At 45.4% G+C, this 20,104-nt stretch overlaps 1 pseudogene; it reads left to right on the forward strand.

Annotated features, from left to right (window-relative positions):
* LOC109919236 overlaps window positions 1-14,805 on the forward strand; it is a 31,107-nt pseudogene extending 16,302 nt beyond the window's left edge.
* The last annotated feature ends 5,299 nt before the right edge of the window (window positions 14,806-20,104 follow it).

A 20,104-nucleotide genomic window follows, 5' to 3' on the forward strand; every position in this document is an offset into this window, starting at 1 on the left:
TGGGGCCTGGGATGGGGGTGAGGGAGGAGGTATGGGGGCAGGTGTAGCACTTCCTGCGGTTGCAGGGAAAAGTGCCGGGTGTGGTGGAGCTGGAGGGGAGTGTGGAGCGGACAAGGGAGTCACGGAGAGAGTTGTCCCTCCGGAAAGCAGATAAGGGTGGGGAGGGAAAGATGTCTTTGGTGGTGGGGTCGGATTGCAGATGGCGGAAGTGTCGGAGGATGATGCGTTGGATCCGGAGGTTGGTGGGGTGGTACGTGAGGACGAGGGGGATTCTTTTTTGGTTTTTATTGCGTGGACGGGGTGTGAGGGATGAGGTGCGGGAGATGTGGGAGACACGGTTGAGGGCGTTCTCGACCACCGAGGAGGGGAAGTTACGGTCCTTGAAAAACGAGGACAACTGAGATGTACGGGAGTGGAATGCCTCATCCTGGGAGCAGATGCGGCGGAGGCGAAGGAATTGGGAATAGGGGATAGCATTTTTGCAGGAAGGTGGGTGGGAGGAGGAGTATTCTAGGTAGCTGTGGGAGTCGGTGGGCTTGAAATGAATATCGGTTTCTAGGTGGTTGCCCGATATGGAAAAACGAGGACAACTGAGATGTACGGGAGTGGAATGCCTCATCCTGGGAGCAGATGCGGCGGAGGCAAAGGAATTGGGAATAGGGGATAGCATTTTTGCAGGAAGGTGGGTGGGAGGAGGAGTATTCTAGGTAGCTGTGGGAGTCGGTGGGCTTGAAATGAATATCGGTTTCTAGCTGGTTGCCCGATATGGAGACAGAGAGGTCCAGGAAGGGGAGAGAGGTGTTAGAGATGGTCCAGGTAAACTTAAGGTTGGGGTGGAAGGTGTTAGTGAAGTGTATGAACTGTTCGAGCTCCTCGTGGGAGCACGAGGCGGCGCCGATACAGTCATCAATGTAACGGAGGAAGAGGTGGGGTTTAGGGCCGGTGTAGGTACGGAAGAGGGATTGTTCCACGTAACCTACAAAGAGGCAGGCGTAGCTTGGGCCCATGCGGGTACCCATGGCTACCCCCTTTGTCTGTAGGAAGTGGGAGGAATTGAAAGAGAAGTTGTTGAGTGTGAGGACGAGTTCGGCTAAGCGGATGAGGGTGTCAGTGGAGGGGGACTGGTCGGGCCTGCGGGACAGGAAGAAGCAGAGGGCCTTTAGGTCATCAGCATGGGGAATGCAGGTGTAGAGGGACTGGACGTCCATGGTAAAGATGAGGTGTTGGGGACCGGGGAATTGGAAGTTCTGGAGGAGGTGGAGGGCGTGCGTGGTGTCATGGACATAGGTAGGGAGTTCCTGGACCAAGGGGGAGAAAATGGAGTCCAGATAGTTGGAGATCAGTTTGGTGGGGCAGGAGCAGGCGGAGACAATGGGTCGACCAGGGCATTCAGGTTTGTGGATTTTGGGAAGGAGATAGAAGCAGGCAGTGCGGGGTTGGGGAACGATGAGGTTGGAGTCCGTGGGTGGGAGGTCACCTGAGGTGATGAGGTTGTGGATGGTTTGGAAGATGATGGTTTGGTGCTCAGGGGTGGGGTCATGATCAAGGGGGTGGTAGGAGGAGGTGTCGGAGAGTTGACGTCTGGCCTCAGCGATGTAGAGGTTTGTCCCCCTCCACCCACAGATCAACGAATACCGCTCACACTTGGACATAGAGCAGTTTTTCCGCCGCCTCCGCCTCCTCGCTTACGTCTTCAACCGTGAACCTAACCCTCCCTCTACTGACCCCTTCTCCCGCTTCCAACACACCCCCTCCTCCTGGACACCACTCCAAGGCCTCCTACCCTCCCTCGACCTCTTCATCTCCAACTGCCGTCGAGACATCAATCGCCTCAACATCTCCACCCCCTCACCCACTCCAACCTCTACCCCGCAGAACGTGCTGCCCTCCGCTCCCTCCGCTCCAATCCCAATCTCCAATCCCATAAAACCCGCGGACAAGGGAGGCGCAGTTGTAGTATGGCGCACTGACCTCTACATCACTGAGGCCAGACGCCAACTCTCCGACACCTCCTCCTACCGCCCCCTTGATCATGACCCCACCCCTGAGCACCAAACCATCATCTCCCAAACCATCCACAACCTCATCACCTCAGGTGACCTCCCACCCATGGACTCCAACCTCATCGTTCCCCAACCCCGCACCGCCCGCTTTATCTCCTTCCCAAAATCCACAAACCTGAATGCCCTGGTCGACCCATTGTCTCCGCCTGCTCCTGCCCCACCAAACTGATCTCCAACTATCTGGACTCCATTTTCTCCCCCTTGGTCCAGGAACTCCCTACCTATGTCCGTGACACAACCCACGCCCTCCACCTCCTCCAGAACTTCCAATTCCCCGGTCCCCAACACCTCATCTTTACCATGGACATCCAATCCCTCTACACCTGCATTCCCCATGCTGATGACCTAAAGGCCCTCTGCTTCTTCCTGTCCCGCAGGCCCGACCAGTCCCCCTCCACTGACACCCTCATCCGCTTAGCTGAACTCGTCCTCACCCTCAACAACTTTGCTTTCAATTCCTCCCACTTCCTACAGACAAGGAGAGTGGCCATGGGTACCCGCATGGGCCCAAGCTACGCCTGCCTCTTTGTAGGTTACGTGGAACAATCCCTCTTCCGTCCCTACACCGGCCCTGAACCCCACCTCTTCCTCCGTTACATTGATGACTGTATTGGCGCTGCCTCGTGCTCCCACGAGGTGCTCGAACAGTTCATCCACTTCACCAACACATTCCACCCCAACCTTAAGTTTACCTGGACCATCTCTAATACCTCTCTCCCCTTCCTGGACTTCTCTGTCTCCATATCGGGCAACCACCTGGAAACTGATATTCATTTCAAGCCCACCGACTCCCACAGCTACCTAGAATACTCCTCCTCCCACCCACCTTCCTGCAAAAATGCTATCCCCTATTCCCAATTCCTTCACCTCCGCCGCATCTGCTCCCAGGATGAGGCATTCCACTCCCATACATCTCAGTTGTCCTCGTTTTTCAAGGACCGTAACTTCCCCCCCTCAGTGGTCGAGAACGCCCTCAACCGTGTTTCCCACATCTCCTGCAACTCATCCCTCACACCCCGTCCACGCAATAAGAACCAAAAAAGAATCCCCCTTGTCCTCACGTACCACCCCACCAACCTCCGGATCCAACGCATCATCCTCCAACACTTCCGCCATCTGCAATCTGACCCCACCACCAAAGACATCTTTCCCTCCCCACCCTTATCTGCTTTCCGGAGGGACCACTCTCTCCGTGACTCCCTTGTCCACTCCACACTCCCCTCCAGCGCCACCACACCCGGCACTTTTCCCTGCAACCGCAGGAAGTGCTACACCTGCCCCCATACCTCCTCCCTCACCCCCATCCCAGGCCCCAAGAAGACTTTCCACATCAAGCAGATGTTCACCTGCACATCTGCCAATGTGGTATACTGCATCCGCTGTACCCGATGTGGCTTCCTCTACATCGGGGAAACCAAGCGGAGGCTCAGGGACCGCTTTGCAGAACACCTACGCTCGGTTCGCAATAAACAACTGCACCTCCCAGTCGCGAACCATTTCAACTCCCCCTCCCATTCCTCAGACGACATGTCCATCCTGGGCCTCCTGCAGTGCCACAACGATACCACCTGAAGGTTGCAGGAACAGCAACTCATATTCCGCTTGGGAACCCTGCAGCCCAATGGTAACAATGTGGATTTCACAAGCTTCAAAATCTCCCCTCCCCCTACCGCATCCCAAAACCAGTCCAGCTCGTCCCCGCCTCCCTAACCTGTTCTTCCTCCCACCTATCCCCTCCTCCCACCTCAAGCCCCACCTCCATCTCCTACCGACCAACCTCATCCCGCCCCCTTGACCTGTCCGTCCTCCCTGGACTGACCTATCCCCTACCTACGTCCCCACCTACACTCACCTTTACTGGCTCCATCCCCGCCTCTTTGACCTGTCTGTCTCCTCTCCACCTATCCTCTCCTCTATCCATCTTCTATCCGCCTCCCACTCTCTCCCTATTTATTTCAGAACCCCCTTCCCCTCCCCCTTTTCTGATGAAGGGTCTAGGCCCGAAACGTCAGCCTTTCTGCTCCTATGATGCTGCTTGGCCTGCTGTGTTCACCCAGCCCTGCACCTTGTTGTCCCTTTGACCAAGGTATTTGTTACTCATCCTAACGTCACCTTTGACTCATTGTCACATCTTGTACTGATTACATTCCCATGAATTGCCCTGTTTTATCACATTAAAGGTGCTATAGAAATACAAATATTGTTGCGGGTGTATATTCATTCTACATTATGCTCTCAGTGCAGAAGATCCTGATCTCCAAAACCACCATAGCTCCATGGCAACTTACCTGATCCCTGGTTTGTATGCCAAACTTCAGAATAAGTCTACGTCCAGTGGCTGGACACTGGATCAGTGCATCCAGACAGGAGTAGACAATCCTGGAGAGACTTTCGTTGAGTCCACAGGAATAATAGCAGGAGATGAAGAATCCTATGCAGTAAGTATAATTGTGCAGTGAATATGGCCACAGAAAATCATAGAAAATACTCACATAGTGCACAACAAAATTTATTTCAATTATGGTCTAATTTGGGGAAACATACTTTGAGTAAACCCAGACTTGTGTTCGCCAACCATGACTGCTTCACTTACCCTGTTGTTATTTGCACTCTTCCTGAAAATAGCACTTCCCTGAACTATGACCTCCAACTGGGCTTCTGAGGGAATATACAAATATCCAAAGTTGAAGAATAGATCATCAAACTTCTCTCACTCTCCACTAGCCAGAACACAAGGCATTTCTTTTCTTCTATGAGTCACTGGGTGATCACAGCAAATTAGCTCATAATCAGTGTGCATCACATTTCTTTAGAAAATATAATACAGTACCAACGAAGGGGTGAAGGGTCACATGTTACAGGAGGCTCTAGCTGTGAAAGGGAATAAATAATTGCTATAAACATCATAATATTATGAGAGTAATGTAATAATAAGAATAATGTTATAGAGTAATAGAATATTATAATAAGAGAGAGAGAGCAGGAGGTAAGACTGGATCAGGTGGACCTTGTAGATAAAAACACTGCACAGATTTGATAAGCTGAAGGCTCACCTTTATTCTATAACTTCCTAGGATTTTATAACCGTCCAGTTTCAAATGGCACAGAGTCCAGCCTCCAAACCTGTGCACAGCATCAACTGCCCCATGTTTAATTTTAGCTTGGTGTTCTCAATCAAGAAACCTCACAGATGAGTGTAGTGGGATGGTCATCTGAGACTGGAGCGGTGCAACATTCAGCAGGACAAGGGTGAAGAGTTGCTCTCTGTACTGGTGCTGTACCTGTCCTGGGAGTGTTTAGTGGGGACCATGTGGAGAGAGCTTTACTCTGTACCTCACCACATGCTGTATCAGCCCTCCGAGTGTTTAATGGAAACAGCGTAGAGGAGATTTTATATCATTATGATTCCATGCTGTACCTGTCCTGCAAGTGTTTCTTGGGGATAGTTTAGAGGGAGCTTTACTCTGAATCTAATCTCATGCTGTAGCTATCCTGGATGTGTGTGATGAGGATAGAGTAGGGAAATTTTACTTTGTATATGACCAATGTTTTATCTACCTTGGAATCACAGTTACCACAATTTCCCATTCCTCATCACTCAGTTACCTTACCTCAATAAGCATGTAAACTGAAGTCTAATGACCCTGTTCAGCAATTTTCTTTTGTACAATCAACAAATTGTCTGCAGCTGTAAAGATGACTTTAGATTGTACCCACTCTGAAAATGTTCTTAATCAGTTGAACTGTGTTCATCACAGCCTCTGCATGACTGTATCTTAGTTCATTTAACATGTGAGTTCTTTGGTGCTGCTTGATCTTACTTCCAGGAAACATTTCCTAACAATTTCACCTCCAACCATGCAGATTTTTGCTGATATATTTTGACTCTGTGATTAAAGAAAAGCACAATGGATACAATCCAAAAACCATGAACATTCCAAGGATCTGATGCAAGCAAAGTGAGTAGGAGACAAACTGTTATATTATTATTCAGTTTCTGGGATGTGAACATTTGTGGAAAACAGAGCTCAGATGACAGACCAGCGCAGCAAAGAAACAAGCTCTTTGGCTCACCATGATGCTACTCTAAACTAATCCCATCTGCCTGCACATGATCCATACCCTTCTATTCCCTGCCTGTTCATGTGTCTGTCTAAACACCTCTAAACAATGCTATCGTATCTGCTTCTACCACCTCTCCTGGCAGTGCGTTCCAGGCACCTCTGTGTAAAATATCTTGCCTTGCACATCTTCTTTAAAATTTCCACCCTCACCTTAAAATTATGCTCCCTAGTATTTGACATTTCTAAGCTGGGAAAAAGACTCTGACTATCCACCCTATCCACACCTCTCAATTTTATATACTTTTATCAAGTTGGCCCTCAGTCTTTGATTCTCTAGCACAAACAATCCAAGTTTGTCCAATCTCTCTTTGTAGCTAATACACTCCAATCCAGGCAACATCTGGTAAACCCCTTTTGCACCCTCTCTAAAGCCTTCACATCCTTCGCATAGTACAGCAACCAGCACTATACACAATACTCCAAATATGGCCAACTAAAGTTTTATACAGCTGCAACATGACTTGCCAACTTTTATACTCAATGGCCAATCAACGAAAGCAAATATGCCACATGCCTTCTTACCACCTAATCCACTTGTGTTGCCACTTTCAGGGAGCTATGGACTTACACCCCAAAATAATATGGAAACAGCCACTGATAGTTGCAGCTTGAAACAGCTTGCCTGCTTAGTCATTTTTCCTCAATGGTAGGAAGAAAAGAAGTGCTGAATATTATTTAAATCGACAAAGACTGCAGAAAGCTGCATAACCAAAGGATTTGGGTTCTTTGTGCATGAATCAGAAAAGGCTATCATCCAAATTCTGGAGATAATAAGGAATGCAACAGAATTTTGGCCTTTATTTTGAAGGAAATGGAGCATAAAAATAGGGAAGTCTAGCTAAAACTATACAAGCCTCTGTTCCTGCCCCCACCTCAGGATATTGTCAACAGTTTTGATCCTCTATCTAAGGCAAGATTAACTGGCAATGGAGCTAGTCTAGAAAAATTTCACTAGGTTGATCCCAGGTATGGATGGATCTTATGAGAAGAGGTTGAGTAGGTTGGGCCTGCACTCATTGGAACTTAAAAGATTGAGAGATGACCTCACTGAAACGTACAAGATTCTTAAGGGGCTTGATAGGATAGATGCAGAGAATTTGTTTCTCTTTGTGGAACAGTCTAGGACCAGAGGGCATAATTTCAGAGTAAGGGGTCACCCACTTAAGACAGAGATAAGAAGGAATTTCTTCTCTCAGAGAGTAGGTATTCTTTGCCACAGAGCGCTGTTGAGGCTGGGTGGTTAAGAATAAGCAAAGCTGAGATAGACAGAATTTTGTCATAAGCGAATAAAGGGTTACGAAAAAAATGCAGGACAGTGAAGCTGAGGATTATCAGATCAGCCATGACCTCATTGAATGGCAGAGCAGGTGCGATAGGGTGAAAGACCAACTTCTGCTACTACTTATGGTCTTTTACTGAAGGCTATACATGGACTGTACAAAGGAATTAAATGGATGAACAGTGGAAATAAGAATGTAGAGATAATACATGAGATGCTGACTCTGTTGTTTTAACTTAGTTATTCAGTAAAGCCAAGGGAAAACAGGCGGGTAATGGCAATCTCACTGTACTTTAATCCAGGCTAATGCTCTGGGTTATAGGATCAATGGCAGCTGCTGAATCCAGAATAGAAAGTAAGTTTTAGCGATGGCGATCCATCATGTGATTCCGGACCCACTACAATGTGAATGAATCTTACCTGCCCTCTGGAAAGCAAACCACTCACTTCAAAAGAAATTAATTGTCAGTGATGCCCACATCCCAAAAAGGAATTAAAAAAACTACCTCTCAGAGGCAGATCCAAAAGACTTTGTAAAGATTCCAGGCTCAACAATATAGGAAGGCTTTTATTAAACTGGAAAAAATATTTCCAAGGATGTTACCGAGACTGGAGGGTTTGAGTTACAAGGAGAAGCTGAATAGGCTGGGGCTTTTTGCCCTGGTGTTTGGGAGACTGAGGGGTAACCTTATAGAGGTTCATAAAATCACAGGTTGTATAGATAAAGTTAATAGCTAAGGCCTTTTCTCCACAGTAGGGGAGTCTAAACTAGAGGGCATAGTTTTAAGGTGAGAGGGGAAAGATTTAAAAGGGACCTGAGGGGCAAAGTTTTCACACAGATTATGGTGTGTATATGGAACGAGCTGCCAGAGGAAGTGGTAGAGGTCAGTACAATTACAACATTTAAAGGACATTTAAATAGGTACATGGATAGGAAAGTTATAGAGGGATCTAGGCCAAATGCAGACAAATGGGACTAGTTCAGTTTAGGAAACTTGGTCGGCATGGAGAAGTTGAGCCAAAGGGTCTGTTTCTGGGCTGTATGACTCCATGACTCTAATACTGAGGATATAAAAGGAAAATACTGCAGATTCTGGAGATCTGAAATAAAATCAGAAAGTGTTGATGAAACTCAACAGGTCTAGCGACATCTAAAAGAAAAACAGTTAACATTTTGAGTCTGATACAACTCATCTTCTGAACTCATGAGGCAAATGTTAACACTTTTTCCCTCTTCAGAGATGCTGCCAAACCTGCATTTTCCAGCACTTCTTATTTTTATTTCAACACTGAGGGATAGTGCTACAAAAAACTGGCTCAGTCAAGCATAAACTATGAAGTTTCCTATCTTTGTTTCTTTTACAGATTAGGAATGGACAGTTTGATGAAAACTATGTTCTTTCCTCACGTGTGAGAACTGGTCGAAGTATTCGAGGACTCAGCCTGCAACCTGCCTGCAGTCGGGCTGAGAGGAGAGAAGTGGAGAGGGTGACTGTTGAGGCATTAGCTGGATTAAAGGGAGATCTAGCTGGAAAATACTACAGTCTGAGCAGTATGACAGACACAGAGCAGCAGCAGCTCATTGATGTAAGACACTGAACCACAATTCATCTTGGTTACAGGGAATTGGTTGGTGCGGTGATAATGGCTTCCACACTAGCATTTCCCAACTGGACTCAAATTTGTGCTGAATGTTTCCTGTGCCTGCAAGGCTTCAACATTGTAAGACTTTGTGAAATAATTACCAAGCTTCCAGGGCCCTATAGCATCACACTGTCCCTCATCTATGCCAATTGATAAAAATATTCCGAGAGCACCATCTTTTGTGATAGAGGGTTCTCCTCTCAGTTTTAAATTTAAGAACACTGTTGGTCAGTACAGAGACAGCTCTACTGTGTCTAGTTTTGTTCCAACCATCCTTGAAATATTTGACAGAAACAGTTGTTATGACCCACTTGGGAAAGTGCACTGATTCTCAAGCCCCACTACTTCCAGGGTCACCACAAAAGTTAATGATTTAACTAAAGAATGAAAAGTCCCAAATTATCTGCCTGATGGAATCAGGTTCCGGTACTTAACTACCATTATTAATAAACTACCATTTATTACAAATAAATAAGTTCTAGCCACAGGTAAACAAAACTACGAGCTATCAATATATAACTATCAGTTGAAACTCTAACCCTCTTTTTAAACCCCTATGCCCACACGCACAGACTGAGACAAACAAACAAAAAACACTGGTGTTATGGGCAGAGGAAAATAAACTGCAATCACAGTTTAATTTTCCCAGTCTACAGGCTTCGATAAGGTGGTTCTTTTTTCTTCCGAAGAGTTTCTGTTCTCCTAATTCCTTCCTTCCAGATTTTCAGTTATTTGTCAAAGACACAGGGGATTTACACTTCATTTGTTAATTTCATAGTTAGAGGAAACAGCTTACTATAAATGATAGGAAAGAATAATTAACCATCTTAAAGGTTGAGTTACTTGACTAGAGATATATGGACATATCCTGCTTTTTCCAGTCTGGAAACTTGCTGTCCCTGCATCAATTCATTCCTAGTCATTGGCTTTAGAAGCAGTTACTTTCCATTTTAGTCCATAATCAATAACTCAGAGAAATATTAAGATGTGGCCTCCAAGCACCTCCAATTCCGCACCTTCAGAGGTTACCATGAAGGTCCCTTCTTCTCCAACTCACCCTTCCTTGAGGCGTGATGACCCTCAGGTTAAACCACCACCAGTTGTCTCTACCTAATGAGAGAGCAGGATTATGGTCCTTTGGGACTACAGCAACTTTACTTTTCACTTTTATGCAATGCTGTACAGAAAAATTTTTTTAAAAATGCAGTCTTTACACAGCGTAGAGGAAACTTTACTCTGCATCTAACCTCATGCTGTTATGTCTTTCTATAGGATCACTTCTTGTTTTACAAACCAGCAACACCTTTCTATTTATCCTCAGGGATGGCCAGGGATTGGCCCAATGCTCGGGGCATTTGGTAAGTTCAGATTCTGGAAAAAGGATTGCGGCTGGGAAGGAAGGTAAATATGAAGTTGGCAAATCTGAATTCAAAACGTCAGGAGATCTGAAAGTGTACGTCAGCAGAGACAAGTTGATGCAGTAAAGTGATCATGCCAAGGTGAGTGTTTCTGGGTCTGAACACAACAGTGACATTTAAAAGAAACTTAAACCTTTCTGTTCCCACTTATCTACAGGTACAATAATGAGAAGAATTTCTTAATCTGGATCAATGAGGAGGACCATATTCGAATTATCTCCATGGAGAAAGGAGGCAACATGAAGAGGGTGTTTGAGAAATTTTGCTGGGGTCTAAAAGAGGTAAACAATTCGAAGAGCAAACAATTCAAAGAGCAAACAATCCACTAGGATCCTCCCTCCATTCTTGCACAATCTTGTAGCACAGGAGGAGGCCATTCAGCCAACATGCATGCCATGGATCTTTGAGAAAGTTATGCCAGTAGTGCTAATATTGAAATCCGTCATTCGAATTCCGACCTCACAGACCCCTGTAAACTTTCCCTTTCAAATGTACCTCCAATTTTATTAGGGTTAAGTATCAAAATTATTTCAGAAGGAAACGTTCCTCCACTCAGTAGCTTGCCTGCTGCTCACTTTTACAAGCTGCCCTTTGTTTCAGTCACTTCCTCTTGAAATTTCAATTTATCCTCCTTCTTTGTCACTTTTGATCAAAATTGTTGAGTTTTCCAGTTCTTCCTGGCTTTTCTATGCCTCATTGTTCAGCATTCACTAACACATGGAGTGGCTGAAGTAAATAATATAGATTACATTTAGGGAAAACTACATGAACAAACAAATGAAAAAGGAATGGAGAATGTTATCTTGACGGGGTTATGTAAAAGAGGGCTGAGGGAGGCTGGTGTGGAGAATAAACTGCAGCACAGAATCAAATGTCATGTTGTCGTATTGTACGTTCATCCTTGCCGGCTTTAGGAAAATGGAACACAAATCTGAGATTTGAGACAAAAATGTTTCTTTTTTCAGGTTGAGAAACTGATCGCTGAGAAAGGCTGGGAGTTTATGTGGAATGAGAGACTTGGCTACATCTTGACATGCCCATCAAACCTGGGCACTGGACTCCGAGCCGGGGTACGCATCGAACTACTCATGCTCAGCAAGGTACCATTACAATCTTATTTTCCAACTAGGCTTGACTATGTTGCGTACTGGACTCTAATGGACATCATTTACTCTCCATTGTACACGATTCTGCAATCAATCCATCCCAGAGTGCAAAACATTCTAAAACAACACTTAAAATGCTGAGAATATCAGTGAAAGGAAAGGGAATAGAGTGGGCCTCTCTCCTTTAGATCCGTAAATGAATTCCTTATGAAATTAAGTGACAAATTAGGGGGCAGAGATTCCATCAGCGATTCCTGCTCACAAGAAACAAAACAGACGGTTTTAAAATGGAACAGGATTAAACAGAATGTGACTTGAAAAGTCCACAGGTTGACTGGTTTAGAAAATAGTAATGACCACAATTATAGGAGGTTCTACAGGGGTTAAGGGCTGGGCTCATTGAAGTGGACAATGCAGAAGGAACTTTACTGCATATCCTACCTCATTCTGTCCCTGCCCTGGGAGTGTTTGTTGAGGCAGAGTAGAGACAGCTTTACCCTGTGTTTGACACCTGTCCTGGGAGTGTTTTTGTCCTGGGAGTGTTTGATGAGGACAAAAGAGAGGGAGTTTTACTATGTCTAAGTTGGGAATTACTGATAGCGAGGCCTCTTGCTGTAATGAGCAGAAAATTCAGAGGAAAATAGCCTCTCAAAATTAGAAGAGGCAGTGGTGTTGTGGACTATTATGTAGACTAGTAGGGTAGAGTGACGGCCATAGTCATAAGTATAGTATACGTAATGCAGTATATAGGGTATACTATAGGAGTGACCAATAGGCGTGCTTGTGGATACCATGTCCTGTCTTCTCTTTCGGGATATCCTCAATCGTGCCATGTGGCACCACCACCATATTAGTTGGGACAGAAGAGGTCTAGCAACTCAAGACTAGGCATCTATGAGGCTGTCAGCCATTTGTAAAAGCAGAACTGTACTCAGCCACAATCTGTAACCTCATAGCTCAGCATATTCCTCACTCTACCATTACTGTCTAGGTAAGGGGTCAACCTTGCTTCGTTAAAAATGCAGAAGTAAATGCCTGGAGTACTGTCAGGCATATACAAAAAGGAGGTGTCAACCTGGTAGTGCGACAAAGACTTCTGCTTTTCCTTTCAAATAGCATAAGCAGCTATTAACAAAACTAACCAATTCCACAACTATCAGGTCAGATCTAAGCTCTGCAGTCCTGCCACATCCAGTTGCAAATAGTGGTGGACAATTAAACAAATCACTGGAGGAGTAGTTTCCACAAATATTCCCATCGTCAACAATGGGGGAGCCCAACACAGCACTGCAAAGGGTAAGGCTGATACAGCTGCAAAAATCTTAAGTTAGTCTTTGGCTAATTTGATTCACTCCACTCGACCTCAAAGAAAGGCAGAATGCATTGAATACTGCAAAGGCTAAGGGTGCTGACAATATTCCAATATTAGTACTGAAGACTTTTGCTCCAAAATGTACTGTGCCCCCTAGCCACGTTATTCTAATACAGCTGCAACACTAACATCAATCCTGCAACGTGAAAAATTAGGCAGACTATCTCCTATATATTAAGAAAAGGACAAATCCAACTGGCCAAATACTGCTCGAATGGTTTATTCCCAGGTGAAGCAACTGCTTAGTGGTATTATAGCTGGACTGTTAATCTAGAGACCTAAATAATGTTCATTCTGCCATGTCAGATGTTGAAATTTGACTTCAACAAAAGTGTGGAATTAAGAGTCTAATGATGACCATTGTTGATTGTTAGAAAAACTCATCTGGTTTACTAATGGCATTTAGGAAAAGAAACAACCATCCTTACCTGGTCTGGCTTACATGTGAGTCCAGACCCACAACAACGTAGCTGACTCTGAACTGCCCTCTGGGCAATTAGAGATGGGCAATAAATGCTGGCCCAACCAATGACACCCTCATAGCATGAATGAATAAAATATAAAGCATTGATGGAAAAGGTCATCATCCATGTTATCAAGAAGCACCTGCTTCACACCAAGTCTCCGTTTGGGTTCCGCCAGGGCCACACAGTTCCTGACATCATTACAGCCTTGGTTCAAACATGGACAAAAGAGCTGAACTCCAGTGGTGAGGGGGGAGTGACAGCCGTTGAAATCAAGGCCGCAGTTGATGGAGTGTGGCATCAAAGACCCCCAGCAAAACTGAAGTCAACAAGAATCAAGGGGCAAACTTTCCTCCAATTGATGTCATACCTAGCACAAAGTAAGATGATTGTTGGGGTTCAGTCATCTCAGCTCCAAGACATCATGCAGGAATTCCTCAGGGCCGTGTCCTAGGCCCAGACATCTTCAGCTGCTTCAACAGTGAACTTTCCACTATCATAATGTCAGGAGTGGATGAACTATTCTACAAAGACCACATTGTCCTTTCCTAATTCCTCTAAATCAGCAATTATAAAATCACCCATTCCAACTCCTGCCTTTCATCACTTAGCCAAAGCATGAGAAACCCGTATGTTTGGATTTTAACAGACAGTTTTCAGGTCGATGGAAGCTACCTGTCATCTAACTTTTATTTCTGATTCAGGATCCTCACTTCTCAAAGATCCTGAAGAACCTGCGTTTGCAGAAACGAGGAACAGGGGAGAGGACACCAAAGCTGTGGACAGTGTGTTTGACATCTCAAATTTGGACTGACTGGGGAAATCTGAGGCAAGTTACCTCAGTTTTATTACACAGCAGTCGTGTTACGAGGAAGGCACAAGGGTGTAGTAGAGGACGCTTATGGGATTCCTTGGGGAACACGAGATGACGAAGGGAGAGTTTGCAGGAGTGGTCAGGATTCATTAGAGGAGTGAAGGGGGGAATACAAGGGAATTACAATAGGAGAAGGGGATGAGATCAGTTCGGGGATGGGTTTCTTTAGGGAGGTGAAGGAAGGATCAAGTGTGGCAATTGGACAGGAAAAGAAGCAAAGAGAGGGGATTTTTTTTTCCAGAAAAATAATAAAACAAAATAAAAAGAAATAAAAAGTTTGATTCCCCCTCCCCTATGCTAATGTAAAAGTCTAATCTTGAATGTCTTGTTCCTTTCTTCAGGTGGAGCTGGTTCAATTGGTGATTGATGGAGTCAACTACTTAATTGAGTGTGAGAAGAAACTCCAATGTGGGCAAGATATCCAAATCCCACCCCCACTACTCAGGAATGGTCACCATTGATTTGTCCATCTCATTAAACATGTTCAGAATCTAGAAATCATCACATCTACAAAGCAGGCATAAACCTCCTGACCATGTAAACTAACAAAATAATGGTGCATGCAATCTTTTTGTCAACCTTATCAAGCAACCATGCATCTTGTACTCAGATATGGTAGTTACACAAGAACTTTTCACTTCATTTTGATAGAATGAGGAGAGACAATATAAAACAAAGAATACAATTCTAAAATGGTTACAGGAGGAGAAGTCTCTTGTATATGTGTCCAAGTCACTGATAGTGGATAGAAAGATTAGCAAAGCATACAGGATCCTCAGCTGGGATTCAAGTCCTAGCTGCTTTAGAGGTCCGTTATAACATATCTGAGCAGATTGATTAAAATGTATCTACAGGATTCTAGGCTTTAGATGAAGAGTCAAACCAGACTCAAAATAAATATTAACTCTGTTTCTCTCCCCACAGATGCTGCCAGACCTGCTGAGCTTCTCCAGCATTCTCTGTGCTTGTTTCACATTTACAGCATCCGCTTTTATTTTGCTTTTTGCTTTTATTCATGATTCAGAGAGATGAGTTTCCAAGTGGATGAATTGCAAAAGGTTAGTACACATGTATAACGTGTAATTTGGAAAGCTAATAGAGTTTGTCATTTATGGCTGTGTGCATGGGAAATCGCGTCTCATTAACTTGATTCAGTGATTTTAAGAGGTATCAAAGATGACTGATGAAGACAGAGCTTTGGATGTTGTCTACATGGATTTCAGCAAAGCGTTTGACAAAGTTATGCATGACTGACTGATCCAGAGGGAGCTAGCCAAGTGGATACAAAATTGGCTTGAAGATAGGAAACAGAGGGTGATGGTAGAGGATCACTTTTCGGACTGGAGACCAATGACCAGCAGTGTGCCACAAGGATCGGTGCTAGGTCCACTGCTTTTCGTCATTTATACAAGTGGTTTGAACGTAAGTTTGCAGATGACACCAAAATAAGTGGTGTAGTGTACAGCAAAGAAGATCATCTCAGAGTACAACAGGACCTTGATCAGGTGGGCCAATGGGCTGAGGATTGGCAAATGGAGTTTAATTTAGATAAATGTGAGGTGTTGCCCAGGGTAGGACTTATACAGTTAATGGTAGGCCCCTGGGGAGTGTTGCCGAACAAAGAGACCTATGGGTACAGGTGTATAATTCAGGTGTTAGCTCTGTTTTTGTCAGGCTTTTTTCAGACTTCACTTGACGAAGGAGCAGCGCTCCAAAAGCTTGTGATTTCAATAAACCTGTTGGACTATAACCTGGTGTCGTGTGACTTCTGACCTTGCCCACCCTAATCCAACATGGGCACCTCCACAATATTTTTGGGACATTTGTGTGCTCCTTTGTGATGATAAAACTGAAATATTATTTAACTGGTCTGCCATCGTAACTTTATTCCCCATTATAACTTGCTTTGTTTCTGACTGTAAAGGATCGACATTTGTCACCAATATTGTTCTCTTTACATACCTAGAGAAGCTTTTACAAGCAGTTTATATGTTCCCCACAAGCTTACTCTAGTTTCCCCATCTTATTAAATCTCTTTCTCCTCTTTTCCTGAAATCTAAACTGCAACCAACTGCCAAGTACACTGCTGGTTTTTGGCCAATTTGTATTCCTTCCTTCCTTGCATCCAATACCATCACTAACTTCCCTTGGTAACCGCAGTTGGGCTACCCCTCCCTTTTCTTTTTGTACCAGACAGGAATGAACAATTGTTGCACTTCATCCATGTGCTCTTTAAATATCTGCCATTGCTGATCCACCATCATTCCTTTAAGTAACATTCCCAAATTTATCCTAGCCAGCTCATACATCATACATCATAGTTTTCTTTATTCAGATTCAGGACTCTAATCTCAGAATCAGCTACGTTACTGTCCATCTTAATGAAGAATTCTATCATATTATGATCACTCTTCCACAAGAGGCCTCATACAGCTCGATTGCCAATTATTCCAGTCTCATTACACAATACTTAATCTGGGTTGACCTGTTCTCTGGTTGGTTCCTCAACTTATTAATACAGAAAACCATCCCATACAGACTGCAGGAATTCCTCCTAAAGTACTGTTACTGATTTGATTTGTCCAATCTACATACAGATTAAAGTCACCCATAATTAGAGCTATAGCTTTATTGCTTGTATCTCTAATTTCCTGTTTATTCCTTTCCCCAACAGTAGCACTATTTGATTACTTCCTGTAGTGGCATGTTCTTTTCTGAGGTAAGGTTATACAGGCTAGGACTGTATCCACTGGAGTTTAGTAAGGGGTGACTTTATTTAAATCTATAAGATCATGAGGGGTCTTGACAGGGTGAATGCAGAAAATATGTTTCCTCATGCGGGAGAATCCAGAACTAGAGGTCATGGTTTAAAAAATAAAAGGGGTCATTCATTTAAAACAGAGCGAGGGACAAGTAACTTTTTCTCAGAAGGTCATAAGTCTCTGGAACTCACTTTCCCAAAAGATGATGGAATCAGAGGCTTTCAATATTTTTAAGACAGAGATAGACAGATATTTGATAAGCAAAGGGGTGCAAGTTTTTCAGGGGTACGTGGGAATGAGGAGAAATCAAATCAGCTATGAAATTACTGAATAACAGAGTAAGGTCAAAGCAAACTATTCCTGCTTCAAATTTGTACATTTGTCAATGTATTCACACAGCGAATTGTCAGAGGCTGCAATACACTGCCTGAGAGTGTGGTGGAGCCAGATTCTGACAATGCATTTTACAGGGAACTTTCTCTCCAACAGCACTGCAACACACTGGCTCAGGGCTGCACCACTCTGCAATTCCACTTCATCCTCCGGCTCATTTGCTGTGCTAACAGGGAACATTTTCTTTTCCTTTCAGGCATCAAGGTCACAACATGCAACAACTCAGGGATACCCATGGCCCTCTGGAACTTTCCTCCCATCCCCTTCCCTCTGACTCCATCCCCTCCCACAACCCCACCTCTTGTTGGGTATTCACCATCTCTCCTAACCTTCCACTCTCCAATGCTGAATGTTCTGTACTCAGCAAAGATCTCAGCTTTATGCCTCTGCACCCCGCCTTAATGAATTTTGAGCATGAACTCTTCTGCCGTCTTCACCTCTGTGCCCATGTCTTTGGACAAGAATCCTCTCCCCATCCCACAGACCCCTTCGCACAGCTCCAACACTTTCCCCTCCACCCAGACCCCTCCTTCTGGCCTTTTACCTGCACTCGATCTGTCATTGAGAACTGTCGGCATGACATTAGTCGCCTCAATTTCTCTGCCTCCCTCACCCAATCCAACCTGTCTACCTCCGAACTAACTGCATTCCATGTGCTTAGATCCAACTGTGACTTTGTTACTAAACCTGCCGATAAGGGTGGTGGCTATTGTAGTCTGGCGTACTGACCTGTACATTGCAGAGGCTGAGCGCTAGCTCGCAGATACTTCCTCCTGTCTTCCTCTGGACCATGACCCCACCATGGCATATCAGGGCATTGTATCAACTACAGTCACTGACCTCATTTCATCTGGTGATCTCCCCCCACCTGCCTCCAAGCTGATAGTCCCCCAGCCCTGTACAGCTTGTTTCTACCTCCTTCCAAAAATGCACAAACAGGACTGCCCGGGCAGACCCATTGGTTAAACTGCTCCTGCCTCACAGAACTCATCTCTTCCTATCTTGACTCAGTCTTTTCTTGCCTCGTCCAGTCCCTGCCCACGTACATCCATGATTCCTCTGACGCTTTAAGCCAATTTCGGAATTTCCAGTTTGCAGACTCCAGCCGCCTCCTCTTTACCATGGACATCCAATCTCTTTACATGTCCATCCCCCACCAGGCCGGTCTCAGGGCTCTTATCTTCTTCCTGGAGAAGAGGCCTGAACCATCCCCATCCACCACCCTTTTCTACTTGGCAGAGCTTGTTCTCACCCTTAACAACTTCTCCTCTCGTTTTCTTCAGATCAGAGGGGTGGCCATGGGTGCCCACACGGGCCCTAGTTATGTCTGTCTCTTCGTGAGGTATGTGAAACATTCATTGTTCGTGTCCATTCCGGCCCCCACCCACAACTCTTTCTCTGGCATAGCGATGATATCATCGGTGCTGCTTCTCTCTTTCAACTGGAAAAGTTCATTGGTTTTGTTTCCAATTTCCACCATGACCTCACTTTCACCTGGTCTATCTCGGACTCCTCCCTTCCCTTCCTCAACATTTCTGTTTTCAATTCTGGGGATAGACTGGCCACTAACATCCACTATAAACCCACCAACTCCCACAGCTACCTGGACCATATATGCTTGTACCCTGTTTCCTGGAAAGACTCCACTCCATTCTCCCAGTTCCTCCATCTCCATTGCAGATGTTCCGACGAGACCAACTTCGACAAGGGAGTCTCCGAAATATCCACCTTCTTCCTCAAGCGAGGATTCCCCAGCACCGTTGTTGACAGAGTCTTCAACCGGGTCCAACCCATCTCCTGCACATCCGTCCCCACCCCATCTCTTCCCTCCTGTGATAAGGTCCCCTTGTCTTTACCTATCATCCCACCAGCAGCCATATCCAGAAAATCATCAACCACCATTTCCGCTATCTCCAGACACGTATTCCCCTCGCCTCCCTTGTCCACTTTTTTGCAGGGTCCTTTCCCTCCAAGACACCTGGTCCATTCTTCCTGCATTCCCAATTTGCCCTCCCCTCTGTCCCCAACAGGCCCACAGCATCTTCCCCTCCAACCGCCGAAGGTGTAACAGCTGCCCATTCACCTCCTCCCTCCTCAGTATTCACGGGCCCAAACACACTTTCCAGGTGAAGCAGCACTTTACCTGCACTTGTCACAATCTAGTCTACTGCATTTGCTGCTCACAATGTGGTCTCCTCCACATTGGGGAAAGGAAGCTTAGACTGGGTGACCACTTCGCAAAAAAAGACCCTAACGACCTGCCAGCCAACCGAACCTGACACCGGAAGTTGCCTCCACCTGATTGACAACCAAACCTGATAGCGGCCGGAGAGCGTCCCCTGGGGAGGGGCGTGGCCTCCACATGACGTCACCCGTCAATCAGAGCCGGCGACCAACCCCTAGGGACTTGGTCAAACAGTGCCACCGCTGCTTGGTGGCGAGGGTCTGTAACTGCACTCACCAGCCTGGCATCAGCCCAGAGTCCCAGCTACAGTCACACATATGGCATCAGCCCAGAGTCCCAATTCCAGTCACACACCTGGCATCAGCCCAAAGTTCCAACTACAGTCACAAACCTGGCAACAGCCCAGAGTCCCAACTACAG

The sequence above is a fragment of the Rhincodon typus genome, chromosome 36 (genome assembly GCF_021869965.1).
Source record: "Rhincodon typus isolate 14 chromosome 36, sRhiTyp1.1, whole genome shotgun sequence".
In the NCBI taxonomy this organism is placed as follows: Eukaryota; Metazoa; Chordata; class Chondrichthyes; order Orectolobiformes; family Rhincodontidae; genus Rhincodon; species Rhincodon typus.